We start from the raw sequence: 12541 nt of genomic DNA, 5'->3' as shown, positions 1-12541 counted from the left end.
CTTAGTCACTTAGGCCCATATTCTATAAACAGCACCTTGGAGCCTAAATTGAGTGAAAAACATCATTTAAATGACATTTTAAAACAATTTTCCAGGCACCTAAAAAAATGATGCTGGAATCGTGCCTCCAAAAGTACCTATTGGTGCCTAACTGGTGCTTAACACCACTGTAGGCATGGCTAATGCCAGTATATAGAAACCTCCAGTATATAGAATTACGTCCTGGATGTTTATGTACACAGGGTAGACTTTGATAATGTATACAGTACATGTAAAAGTGATAGGGAGAAAGAGTTAAGAATGGGGAGAGAAGGGAAGGATAAAGGATGGCATGTAGTTGAGATGCTTGTGTAGAACCATCAATGACACTTTGCAAAAGTCAGTTTTGTGATGTGCTCAAGTGTCATGGGACTGTCACTTTAAAATGCTAATTTTATAAGGGACAACATCACTAAGGGAAAACAGTAGATCAATAATCAAATATGCAGAACTATTGTTGATGAAAACTAGCAGAGTGAGAAATTCCAATTCACATCAAAGGTAGGCGCCGGAAATGCAGGCCTTCAAAACCTTGGCCTATATTTCTAACACCTACCTTTGCACGAGGCGCATTTTTCTAAACAACGCCATCTTGTGATTGACAAGCAATCGGCAGCTGCTTTTAAGGCAGCCACCAACGGTGCCTTTTAGAGAATCTGGGCCTTAGTATATGTAAGGGAGCAAACACACTTTCCCTGAATTTTGAATAGATGATCACCAGAGGGAGCTCTGGAAATCAGAGTAGAAGTGATTGTGATTCCAGGCCAATGCCTGATAGGAAGTGTAGTTTTAGAGTACAATATGAGAATAGGAAACATCTGAAGAGAAGTAAGCAGAGAGAAAAATATACTTTTGTTTGCAATGGATAGTCTCAAATATTCTAGTTCAGAATTTCCATATCAGTAGCTAGCGCATTTATTTATTTATTTAAAAATTTATCTACCGTATATTACCTATATGGTTTCCATAGTAACAAGCATAAAATGTTAAACAAACATACACTCTTAAAAATGGTCAATAAACATCAGAAATCTTCAAATCCAGTTTGAATATAAAATTTCAACTCAAAAAAGCCTTGTATTAGAGGTTACAAGCAATTTACTAATATATAGAAAGACTTTACTAACTGGCTTCATGTCTTAAGGTATACTGATATTAAAACCAATCCACATTCAAGTTGGCCACAACAGGCTTTTAAAAAATCCAGATATTTAGCAGTAATATATGGATAGTGGCTACCGCTGAATTTGTAGACTCAGCGATAACTAACTTTGCTATCCAATTGATAGTGATATTCAGACCACTAACCAGATAACTAACCAAATAAATTCACCACTAACCAGATAACTTCTGGCTCTGGCAAAGCACCAACAACTAGCCATGTCACTATCCAGATACACTCCTCCCTCCATATTTGCGGTGCTTAGGGGCGGGACATAATCGCAAATATGGAAAAACCACAAATAACTTTTTATATGTTATTTGCAGTTTTTTGTAACAGCCACCGTTATTACTATTGAAATCGCAAATAACAAATAATGGTGGGAGACTGACCTATTCCTGAAGGAGAGGCAATATTGGTGAAGAAAGCAGCAATTTTCAGGCTGATAGCAGGCAAGTAGCGATTTTCTCTGTGCATGCTGGGAAGCAGTGTTTTTCTCTGTGCACACTGGGAAGCTGGGAAGTAGTGATTTTGAGGGTGAAAGCATGGAAGCAGCAATTTTCTGAGTAAAAGCTGGTAAGTGCCAAACATTTGTTTTATTGGTACAGTACAGGTACTTTACTCATGATGTAATTTTTTTTGAGGGGAGGAGTCAACATGTGAAAAATCACGAATAAGCGAAACCGCGAGTGCTGAAACTGCAAATACGGAGGGAGAAGTGTACTGTCAAGGAAGCCCCAGGAAACAGTCAGTGGCACTCTCCACTTAGTGCCATTGAATATCCTTCTGACATTTCTCTGGGTAGAAGCCACTCCTCAGAGAAGTGCCTTTGAATACTAACCACTTAAGGAGGAGATTGGGAACTACAGACCAATAAATCCAACCTCTGTGGTAAGTAAATTAATAGAAATGCTTTTAAAACAGAGAATAGTGAGGACCCAAGGAAGCATGTTTTCACTAGAGTTAGGTCTTGTCAGACAAATCTTATTAATTTCTTTGAGTGGGTGACCAGACAGTTGGACTGAGAGTTCTAGATGTGGTATATTTAGATTTTAGCCAAACCTTTAACACAGTTCCATATAGACAACTATTAAATAAATTGAGTTCCCTCAGTATGGACACTAAAGTGACTGATTGGATTAGGAACTGGTTGAACAGAAGGTGACAGGGTAGTGGTAAATGGAACTCACTGTGAAGAGAGGGATATTACCGGTGGTGGACTGCAAGGTTCACGTTTAACATTTTTGTAATTGATAATGACAAAGTGCTGTCTGATAAGGTTTCGCTCTTTACAGATTATATCAAAATCAGCAATAGGATACATACCCCTGATGATATGGCACAAAGGGGCAGATGGATGTGGGGTTGTTTTTTTGCCAAAACATCTAAATCGTTATTTTCAAAACCCATTCTGTAGACAGTTTTCTATGCTGTTCATCTGCAATGCATTTAAATCACAAGGGGGCATGTTGTATGCATGGTTTGGGTGGGACTAGGGTGGACTTCTGATGTGGACATTTTTCCACAGTGATGGAACATTGTAGAAAGTTTTACATCCAGGGCAAAATTTGAATGTTTGAGGCTAGACCTGTTTCATTAATGAATAAGTACAAAAGAGTGCTCAAACTGACCCAATGACCACTGGAGGGATTAAGGCATGACCCTTCCACACTCTACCAGTAGTCACTAACTCCCTCCCACCCCATAAAGATAAGTTTCTTAAATTTATTAGGATTTTATATACCGCCTATCAAGGTTATCTAAGCGGTTTTTACAATCAGGTACTCTAGCATTTTCCCTCTCTGTCCCGGTGGGCTCACAATCTATTTAATGTACCTGGGGCTATGGAGGATTAAGTGACTTGCCCAGGGTCACAAGGAGCAGCGTGGGGTTTGAACCCACAACCCCAGGGTGCTGAGGTTGTAGATCCAACCACTGCGCCACACACTCCTCCTTGAATGAAACAGTAAATATCTTCCTTTATGACAACTTCAGATGTTATGAGCAGTCCTATTAGAAAAGTAAGCAGGTTCCTGAAGTACTGGAGTAGCCTAGTGGTTGATGTAGTGGACTATACAGATGGAGACCTAGGCCTATATATGACTAATACACTTGTGGTGGAACGTGAGCCCTCCAAACCCACCCAAAACCTACTGAACCTATGTATAGGTGACAGGCATAAGGGCTTTCACTGCAATATATAATTGAGTACAGTAGGTTTTGGAGGGCTCACCATACAATGTAAGGGTGTTATGGTGAGATGTGTGCCTGGACCTTTTTATGTGAAGTTCACTGCAGTGTCCCCTAGGGTGTCCCACTGCTCTGCTGGGATGTCTGTGTGGCCAATCTACTAAGAATACTGGACTGTCCTATATCCCAGTGGATTGTTTTCTTTTGGGTATTTATATGAGTCAAAAAGATAAACTCTCTGAGCATATATATATCTAAGAAATGGCCATTTTTGAAACAAAACGATAAGACGTTTCCTGTTTTGAAAATGATCGTGTTCACTACTGGATTTTTAGATATTTTCTGTAAAACGGCCAAACTCAGATTAGATGTCACATTGATAATGCCCCCTTTGCATTGTAATTTGATGATATCTCTTTTATGGATGTCCATGCTGTGAAAAATAAAAATGATTTTTTTTCTACTACAGTACATCATAAAATCAGTAATTGTTTTTTTTTTAATGAGAGCTGTTCTGCCATTGTGTTTATATGTGATGTTTAACCTGTTATGATTGCAATCTTTATAAACCATATAGTTAATATACGGCATGTAAATTTTTAAATAAATAAATAAATAAATAAATATATATTTAATTATGATAGTTGTTACTCCAGAGCACTGAAGAATTTTATTTATTTATTTAAAAAATTTCTACACCGCCTAAGACCTAAGTGGTTTACAAGGAAAACATGCATAATCATGTAAACACACATAATCAAAACAACATAATACATTGACTCATCAGAATTATCTAACGTATTAAAACTAGTACAAAACTAGTAAAATTTATGTAAAATAGACCAGTGGTTTCCAACCCTGTCCTGGAGGACCACCATGCCAGTTGCGTTTTCAGGATAGCCCAAATGAATATGCATGGAGGAGATTTGCATGCCTGTCACTTCCATTATATGCAAATCTCTCTCATGCATATTCAGTAGGGCTAGCCTGAAAACCCAATTGGCCTGGTGGTCCTCCAGGACAGGGTTGGGAACCACTGAAATAGATTATCAAAATCTAACCTAGTAAAAAGCTCTCACAAACAGATGTGTGTTTTAATTGCTTCTTAAAAGACACCTTGTTTACCCTTCTCACCATTTTTACGACATCACTGCTTGTGTTCAGATGTTATTCATTTTTGCAAAACATGATTGAGATTTAGAGAAATGCCTGTTGTACAGAACATAGGAAAGCAAAAATTTTACAACTGAAATTCAGTTGTCAACACATAACACAGGAAAAGTGGAGGATAATGATATTTTAACCTGTGCACTTAACTACTGTAGGACTACTGTCCAATTGCATTTACTATACAAAAACATTGCAAACTCCCCTTGTTTTTTTTCAGAGACTTCAATTTATTTTGCCTACATTAGAGGCAGAAATTAAAGGACCTTTTATTTTCCTCAGAGTTACTGATTTTTAAGTGGTTGGAATCTAACGATTGAAGGACGATGCATAAGGACATTTTTCTTGTAGATAGTGTTCTGTTTGTGATATTACATTTACAACTACTTCATTTAAGAACCTTTTAGATAGTAAAGAGTATTTGCATTTTGTACTATAGATCATGTCATCTATTGTATAAATTGTCCTTGCAATAAATTATTCATTGGACAAGCTACTAGAAAGTTTCAGATTGTATGACTGAACATGCGTCAGAGTACTATTGTCACTACAATAGAAAAATCACCTTGGCACAGCACTGCATACAATTGCAACATCACTTTGACTCATTATGCTGTTTAATACTTGAATGGATTCCACCTTTCCCAATGAGGAACAAATTTGGGGTATGAATTTGCTTCAGTAGGAGCAGAGGTAGATTTTGGGGTTAAACTTATTGGAGTCTAATGGTCTTGCTAAAAAACCTTAGAACAGGCTGGGTGAGTAAGCTCATCAGAATATGTCTGTGGAAACAAAAGACAAAGTTGATTCTGCCAGACGGTATCAGACAGGAAGTAGCGCACATGCACAATGGCACATCTTGAAAGCTCCTGTAAAATTCTAAGCTGGAGCAGCTTTTTCATAGGCTGGGCTCCATCATCTTGAACTGGTTTTGTGACTTCCTGGGTAAAAGATCTTACCAAGTGTTTAAAGAAGATACCTTGTCTTATCATTGGGAAAACTCCTTTGAGGTCCCGCAGGGTTCACCTCTGTCCCCCACTTTGTTTAATATTTATCTTGCTTCCTTGGGAAATTTGTTGCAAAGTTTAAAGCTCAAGTTCTACATTTATGCGGATGACATTACTATAATCATCCCATTAACTTGTCTGTCACCGGAGATCATAAATTTTTTTAGAGATTATTTTAAGTCAGATTGAACTTTGGATGACTGCTTATAAATTGAAATTAAATGCGGAAAAAACTAAATTTTTTTAGCAACTCCCAACGATAAGATTAAAGAAACAACAATACACGTGAATGAGTTGGACTATAATATAGAACAATCCATAAAAATATTGGGTGTGACTCTGGATAAACATCTCACATTGGAACAACATATGGATTTATTGTGCTTTGGAAGCTTCGTATCATTAAGAAGTATTTTGACGAAACTTACTTTCGTTTACTGATACAATCTTCTATCTTAAGTATTCTCGATTATTGTAACATTATATATTGTGACAGGGTTCATGCCAATCCCGAGCCTGAACCTCAGGAATATGAGTCTTGTCCTAGCGGCAGCTTAGAAAGGGAAGGTTTAGAACCCCTGAGAGAAAGACAGAACCTATTTAGAAGTGCTAAATGGAAAACTGCCCCTTTAAAGGCTGTAAAAGCTGAGTTTAAGTGTGCAGGTCCCTTTAAATCTTCTGTCCCAGCCAGAGGGAGGGGGAGGGGCCCTGGAGCAGAACTTTAGGAAGCAGCCCTGCTTGCTAGAAGGAGGGAGCAGCACCTAGCCAAAGAGGAAGGAACCAGCCCAGGAACGCAAATGTGGAATTGCTAAGAAAATTGCTTGAGAGAAAGCAGGAGCAGGTAGAAGTTTCTGATATTGAAATGCAGGACTTGGATTCAGAGAAGGCTGTCTGTGACCCACAAGGGGAAGGTATGGACTGGCAGCCGGCTTTTGAACTGCCGGATAATGCTGAGGAAAGCATGGACTTTTGAACTGTGTCACAAGATGGAGGACTGTGAGTAACGTTTTTTTTTTGTGTGAAAGAACTGGAGATGATATGATTTTTTTCTTGTTGTTTTATTGTGTGAACGGACTGTTTAAAGCTAATGAACTGATAAGGATAAAGCCCAGGGAAGGAACATTTCTGCTCCCTGTGAACTTTTTGATATATGTGGGGGTTTTTTCCTCTGAAGAAAACTTTGCTATGTTTAAAAGCTACCAGTAAGGACTTTGTAAGGCAGGAAGCTGACATAGCCCAAAAGCCTGCCTTGCTAAGGTCAGAGCTGGGGAGGAAAGAGAAGCATTTTTTTTAATGAAACGTTTTGGGGTTTTTTCTTTGGTTTAAACTTGTCTGCCATAACAGAGGCAATTGAACTGAGAAGTGTGAGCTCTGCTCAGGTTGCTGAGAACTGTAGTTTTGCTAAAACAGAGTGGGACTATGTGAATTACTTTTGCAAAGTATTTTGATGGACTTTGTTTTCTTGTTGGCTTATATGTGTGAAAATCCTGAAAACCTGATATCCTGACAAAGAGAAATTGTTAGTGGTTTTTTTTTTTGAATGCTAATAAACCAGTCTTATGTTCCTTCCCAAGTGTTCTGGTATGCCTGGGGAGATACCGTGGGAATTTGGGAATAAGACCACTTAGACATCCTGACTTTTGTGATTGTGGGACCAAGCACGGGTCTCCGCTCGGCCAGCCGCAGGTCCCTGTCATAATATCTAGATGCTTACAAGAAAATTTTCAAAAAATTGAGAACGCCTCATTTTTGGTTTTAAAAAAATGGGAGCATATCACTCCTTTTTATTTGAAACTCCATTGGTTGCCGATAGAGTCGAGAATTCTGTTCAAATTTTCCTGTATTTGTTATAAATCAGTTTCAGGTTTGTTACCAGGTTATCTTGTGTCTCATTTTTCTTTGAGTCACGCCACAAAGACCACACTTGTTTTCATATCCCTCCATAAAATCCTGTCATTACAAGAAGTTCCTTGAGAGAACCCTTTCATTTCAAGCCGCTAAATTGAATGTATGGCTTGGAAAAATTATGTTAGAGGTATCTTCCTATCTTGATTTTAGAAAACTGTTAAAGACTCAACTCTTTGAAAGGCTGGTATCTTAATGCATTCTGCTTCATTTTTTCAATCAAGTTCCTTATATTCAACTTGATGTATTTTATATGTTCTATGTATTACTTCTTTCCCTGCCATGCCAGCATTTTCTGCATTATAAATGCTTTCTGTCTTTATCTGGTTTTAAGTCCATTATTCTAATTTGTATTTTATTTATATCCCATGTATTAGTTCACCTTGTTGTGAGCCGCCTAGAACTTTTTTGGTATGGTGGTATATAAGAATAAAATTATTATTATTATCAGATACTGTCACATATATATAAGGAACTGATATCCTGTTTGTCCTTGAAGGAATGTATCTGTACCTCTGAAACTTTAGCTAACTGTCCTGAAGTAGCACAAAATGTAAAAGTCATCTATAGTTAGGCACCTAGATTGGTGTGCCTACTAATCTAGGCAACTAACTTCAATTTTTAAACTGGCTTAATCAGCGTTGATAATTGAAAACACTTTATTATATGATATATGTGTTATGATATATTGAAGAGTTGGGAGGGAATGGGATAAAATATATTGAGTATGATTAATTATAGAATTTCAAGTGATATATTTAAGTTAAAATTATGTTACTTTTTGTTACACTTGATGTAAGTTATAAAAATGAATAAAGAATTTAAAAAAAAGATAATTGAAAGCACCATTAAAAAAACCCCAAGTGATTAAAAAAAATAAATTTGCCACTAGGCGCCTACTACCTTGTGGACAAGAGTGACACGATGTAGAATTCATCACTGTTTCCATCCCGTGGATAAGCTCGGGAAATCATCCCATGTCATTCTTTAGTACAGGGGCGGGCAACTCCGGTCCTCAAGGGCCGGAATCCAGTCAAGTCTTCAGGATTCAGCACCTACCGACACCTAAGAACACTTATCCCCCTCTTTTAAAAAGGTGCGCTAAGCTTTTTAGCGCAAACTAAATATTAGCACGCTAAACACACACACTAAACACGTGCTAAACACTAATGCGTGTGTGCTATCCTATGGACGCGTTAGCGGTTAGCGCACACGTTGATTTAACATGCGCTAAATTCAAGCTTAAATGCTTAGCGCGCTTTTGTAAAAGAGGGCCTTAGGTGCCACTAGGCGTGATTCTATAGATGGTACCTTGGGGTTGATTTACCACCATACAGTGAACACCATTTATAAAATCAGGGCCACATACAATGTGGTTCATTAAATTTGATTTAGGAGCCAGAAAACAAACGTGCAAAAGTTTGCAATGATCATACATTTTGTGTGCTATTTCCACTTAGCATGTAGTAATGTGTTTTACCTCATGGTAGGCTGTGTTTTCCATTTGTAAACACATTATCACAGCTTAGTAAACTGGGGCCATAATGCTTTCTGTCACCACATTTATTAATGCAAACGATACTGGAGAATGCTGAATTGTTAACAATAGTTCTAAACATGACGTACAAATAGTAAATCCACAGTATGTTTCCAGGAATTGTAATTTTGTTCTCTTCTTTTATTGACATATTTTTATTTTTTGATTACAACACAAGGAAACAAGGGTAAGTACATAATACGCAATAGTATCAAAAAGCCATTTTATCCCGTCCCTTTGTTAAGACACTTACTGCAGAGAAGAACTGCCCCACCCAAATTCCCCACCTCATAGGAAAAAAAAAAAAAGAAATATAAATTAATAAATACAAAACAAATCACCGCACAGTCCTTAACTCTTTGATTGCTATGGCAGGAACCATAGTGGCGATTCAATCCTGTGACATTTACCACATTTAAAATTGTTCACAGCAGTCAAAGGGTTATTTTTGTTGTAAACATAAGTTCTTTGTTGGTAATGCTCAGTGGTGTTAAATGGACTAGGCTGAATGGGATTCATATAATTTTTCATGACCCCTTGACCTTTAATGATGCACGTTTATATGGATTTGTGAGCTGTTAAATTGATTAAACCCATTCTTTTGACGATACAGTATGAGGACTTAATTACTTATTAAATTCAACTTGCTTAAACTAAAACCCTGTTGAATGCATGAATCAATAAATCAATGGTAAACAATCAGTCTAAGCACCACAAAATTTTGCCTGATTATATGACAGTCATATTACACTTAGCACCATTAAGTCAGCCTTTTATTTACACACAAACAAGTTTGTGTTTGTCAGTAGAAGCTAACTGAAACAATACCATATGCTTACAAAAAGGATCCTTTATAGAATCCTGTGTGACTCTAAGAGAAAAAAAAATTAATTCAGTTGGAAAGAGCAAGTAAATACCCCAACAGTGGCATTATTTACACTATAGATATTTCTCTTTTTAAATATTTCTCCTGTTAAAATGATGTTATATATGCATATCTCATATAAACAAAACTGATTAAAGAATCTATTTATAATGCATCCATGTATCTAGAATATTCTACATACTAAGCACTAGCTATTGTACTTACCTTCTTGAGTAATTACTATTCCCAAATACAAATACGTTTCAAGTTGCCCTGCCATTTAGCAAAGGCCATCAAGCTTGGAAACCTCTTCTACTCTGGAAAAGCATTATACAAAAATATCAAAGCTGCCATGAAAGAAGCTTTCAGTAAATGTTGACATTGTAAACCATGTTGCCTAAAAATCCATTTTTGTAGCCCATTCAACTACTATCCTGGAAGTTTCAAGTTTATCGGGTAGTTGATATACCTCCCACTGAAGAGCATCTACAGCTGAAAATACATTAGAATTGCTAAAAAGGGGATTAGGAGGGAGGAAACAAATCCAATGATCAACAGAAAAAGGGGAAAAGCTTGTAAGGTGAGGAAAAGGGAGGACTGTACTCCACAAGTTAGTGCTGGAGAATAACATGGAGATAAAAACATAAATAAAATCTAAGGCGCTGGAAATGTGAAGTTTTTTAATCAAAAGTGTCTTCAAATAAGAAAAGAACAGTTTTATATCTGTCTAAAGAGGTTTCCAGAAGGAGTGAGGGAGGCAATGCATTCCATAAAGAAGGGCCCATAACGGAGACTCTTTTCCCACTCATGTGCTATAAGTATCTTGGAAAGCTGACCCAGATATTTTATCCACTCCAGCTCCGCTTTGTCCATTGTTGTTTACCATTGTAAAAGCCAAACCTGTTTCATGTGGATGGTGCACTCCCAGATGAATAAGTTGCTGATCTGTTTTTTAAGGTACAGTAATAGCAAACATGTTCTTCTTTAGTTGCATGGGAATGTAAAATCATGCAAAGAAGCATCCACTGTTGTCCACCAACTGTGTATCTTAATTGGACAGTAACACAGAATTGTTAAATGTGAGCTTCACACAAATGCAAGAGGAATTCTATTGCATACTAAGGACAAATTATCAAGAGGATAAGCAAAATATGAATGCACCAAATGACCTGAATGGTAATAATTGCTGTGCATCAGATAATGCAATGCACAGATATTGGTGCATGATGTATAACCTTCCTTTGGTATATAACATACCTAATATTCAAAATATCTTTTCTTTGATATTTCCAAATTGCTTTCAGTGTTAAATCAACTGTTATTGTCATGTCTAGCATTCAGCCATAAAATAAAGAGAGCCATGGCTATATGCTAGTTAGAAAAGAAGTTTACCAACACAAAGATTGATGCTTCCACTTTTCGCGCTAGGGCCAGAATAGTCTATGTCTGACATTAAATCATTCCCATTCAATTGAATAGGGTGGATGAGACAAATGTAGACTGTTCTGGTAACTAACCAGAAAAAGGATCCGCCCAGAATTTCAAAAATAGTTTAAATGGAGTTTACTGGCAAAACTAACACCTAGCCGTCTAGAAAGTTGAGTCATTGAGGACTAAGAACCTTTTCTTTTTTCTTTATGCAACAGCATCATTTTTTGCAGCTTCTAGCAAGAAAATATTTAAACATACAGAATCAACCAAGTAAGAAAGGCTGTGAAATTATAAAGCATTTTCAGGCTAAAGGCCTCCAAGTTATATTCTACATATTTGTTTACCACAGTTTGTTTGCCACAGTACTTTTTCCTATCCTAAAATTGCAGAACCTTGAACCCTTAAGTAAAAAATTGGGTTCTTTTTAACAAAACTGTGCAAGTAACCGAAATGCTGGTTGTAAGCTTACATTTTCCCCTACTTTAGCTGAACCTTATATGTGACCCTAAATTTCCTCTTTTGCAAAACTGTAGTGTGGTTTTAGTGCCAGCTGTGGCAGCAACAACTCTGATACTCGTAGAATTCCTATGAGCGTTAGAGCTGTTACTGCCACGGCCGGCGCTAAAAACCGTGCTACAGTTTTGTAAAAAAAAAGGGGAGGGGGAGATAAATGATGTAACCAATATTGTATCTCTCTGTTTGATTGTTTTTATCACATATCAACTGTTAGGTCAGGAATTAATGCTTTGTAGTTCATTCCAGCCTCACATGCGACCAACATAAATCATAAATGTACGAGTGTATAAGAGAAAGAAGGCAGAATACGCATTTTCATTCTGCACTCAAAGAAAATAGAAATTCAAGATGGCTAAATTATCCATCAGTAAAAAGAGAGGCAGATTGCTACACATTCTAGAAAATGACAAAAAGTTACCAAAAAGATAAGAAACTTATTTAATCATCAGATATTGGTGTCTGATGTATAACCTGGTAAGACATATTTAAGCCATTTTATGTATGTGTAGCTTTGTGATTGGTAACAGTGGAAGCAGAAATAATTAGCTGCATATTCAAAACTGTGTTGGAAATTAACACAATTTCATTTTGCGTTTTCTTTCAGACTGGACATTTGTTTGGTATGAAAAATATATAATTGTTAATGCACTATAAATATGACATTTTTTGATGCTGTTATTTAGTTCCTACGAGTCAGCTCATTGTTTTTCCAATCTTCAGAA

Source organism: Geotrypetes seraphini, chromosome 2 (genome assembly GCF_902459505.1).
Source record: "Geotrypetes seraphini chromosome 2, aGeoSer1.1, whole genome shotgun sequence".
NCBI lineage: Eukaryota > Metazoa > Chordata > Amphibia > Gymnophiona > Dermophiidae > Geotrypetes > Geotrypetes seraphini.
The sequence above is the reverse complement of the archived record's forward strand: the minus strand, read 5'-3'. Positions refer to the sequence as shown.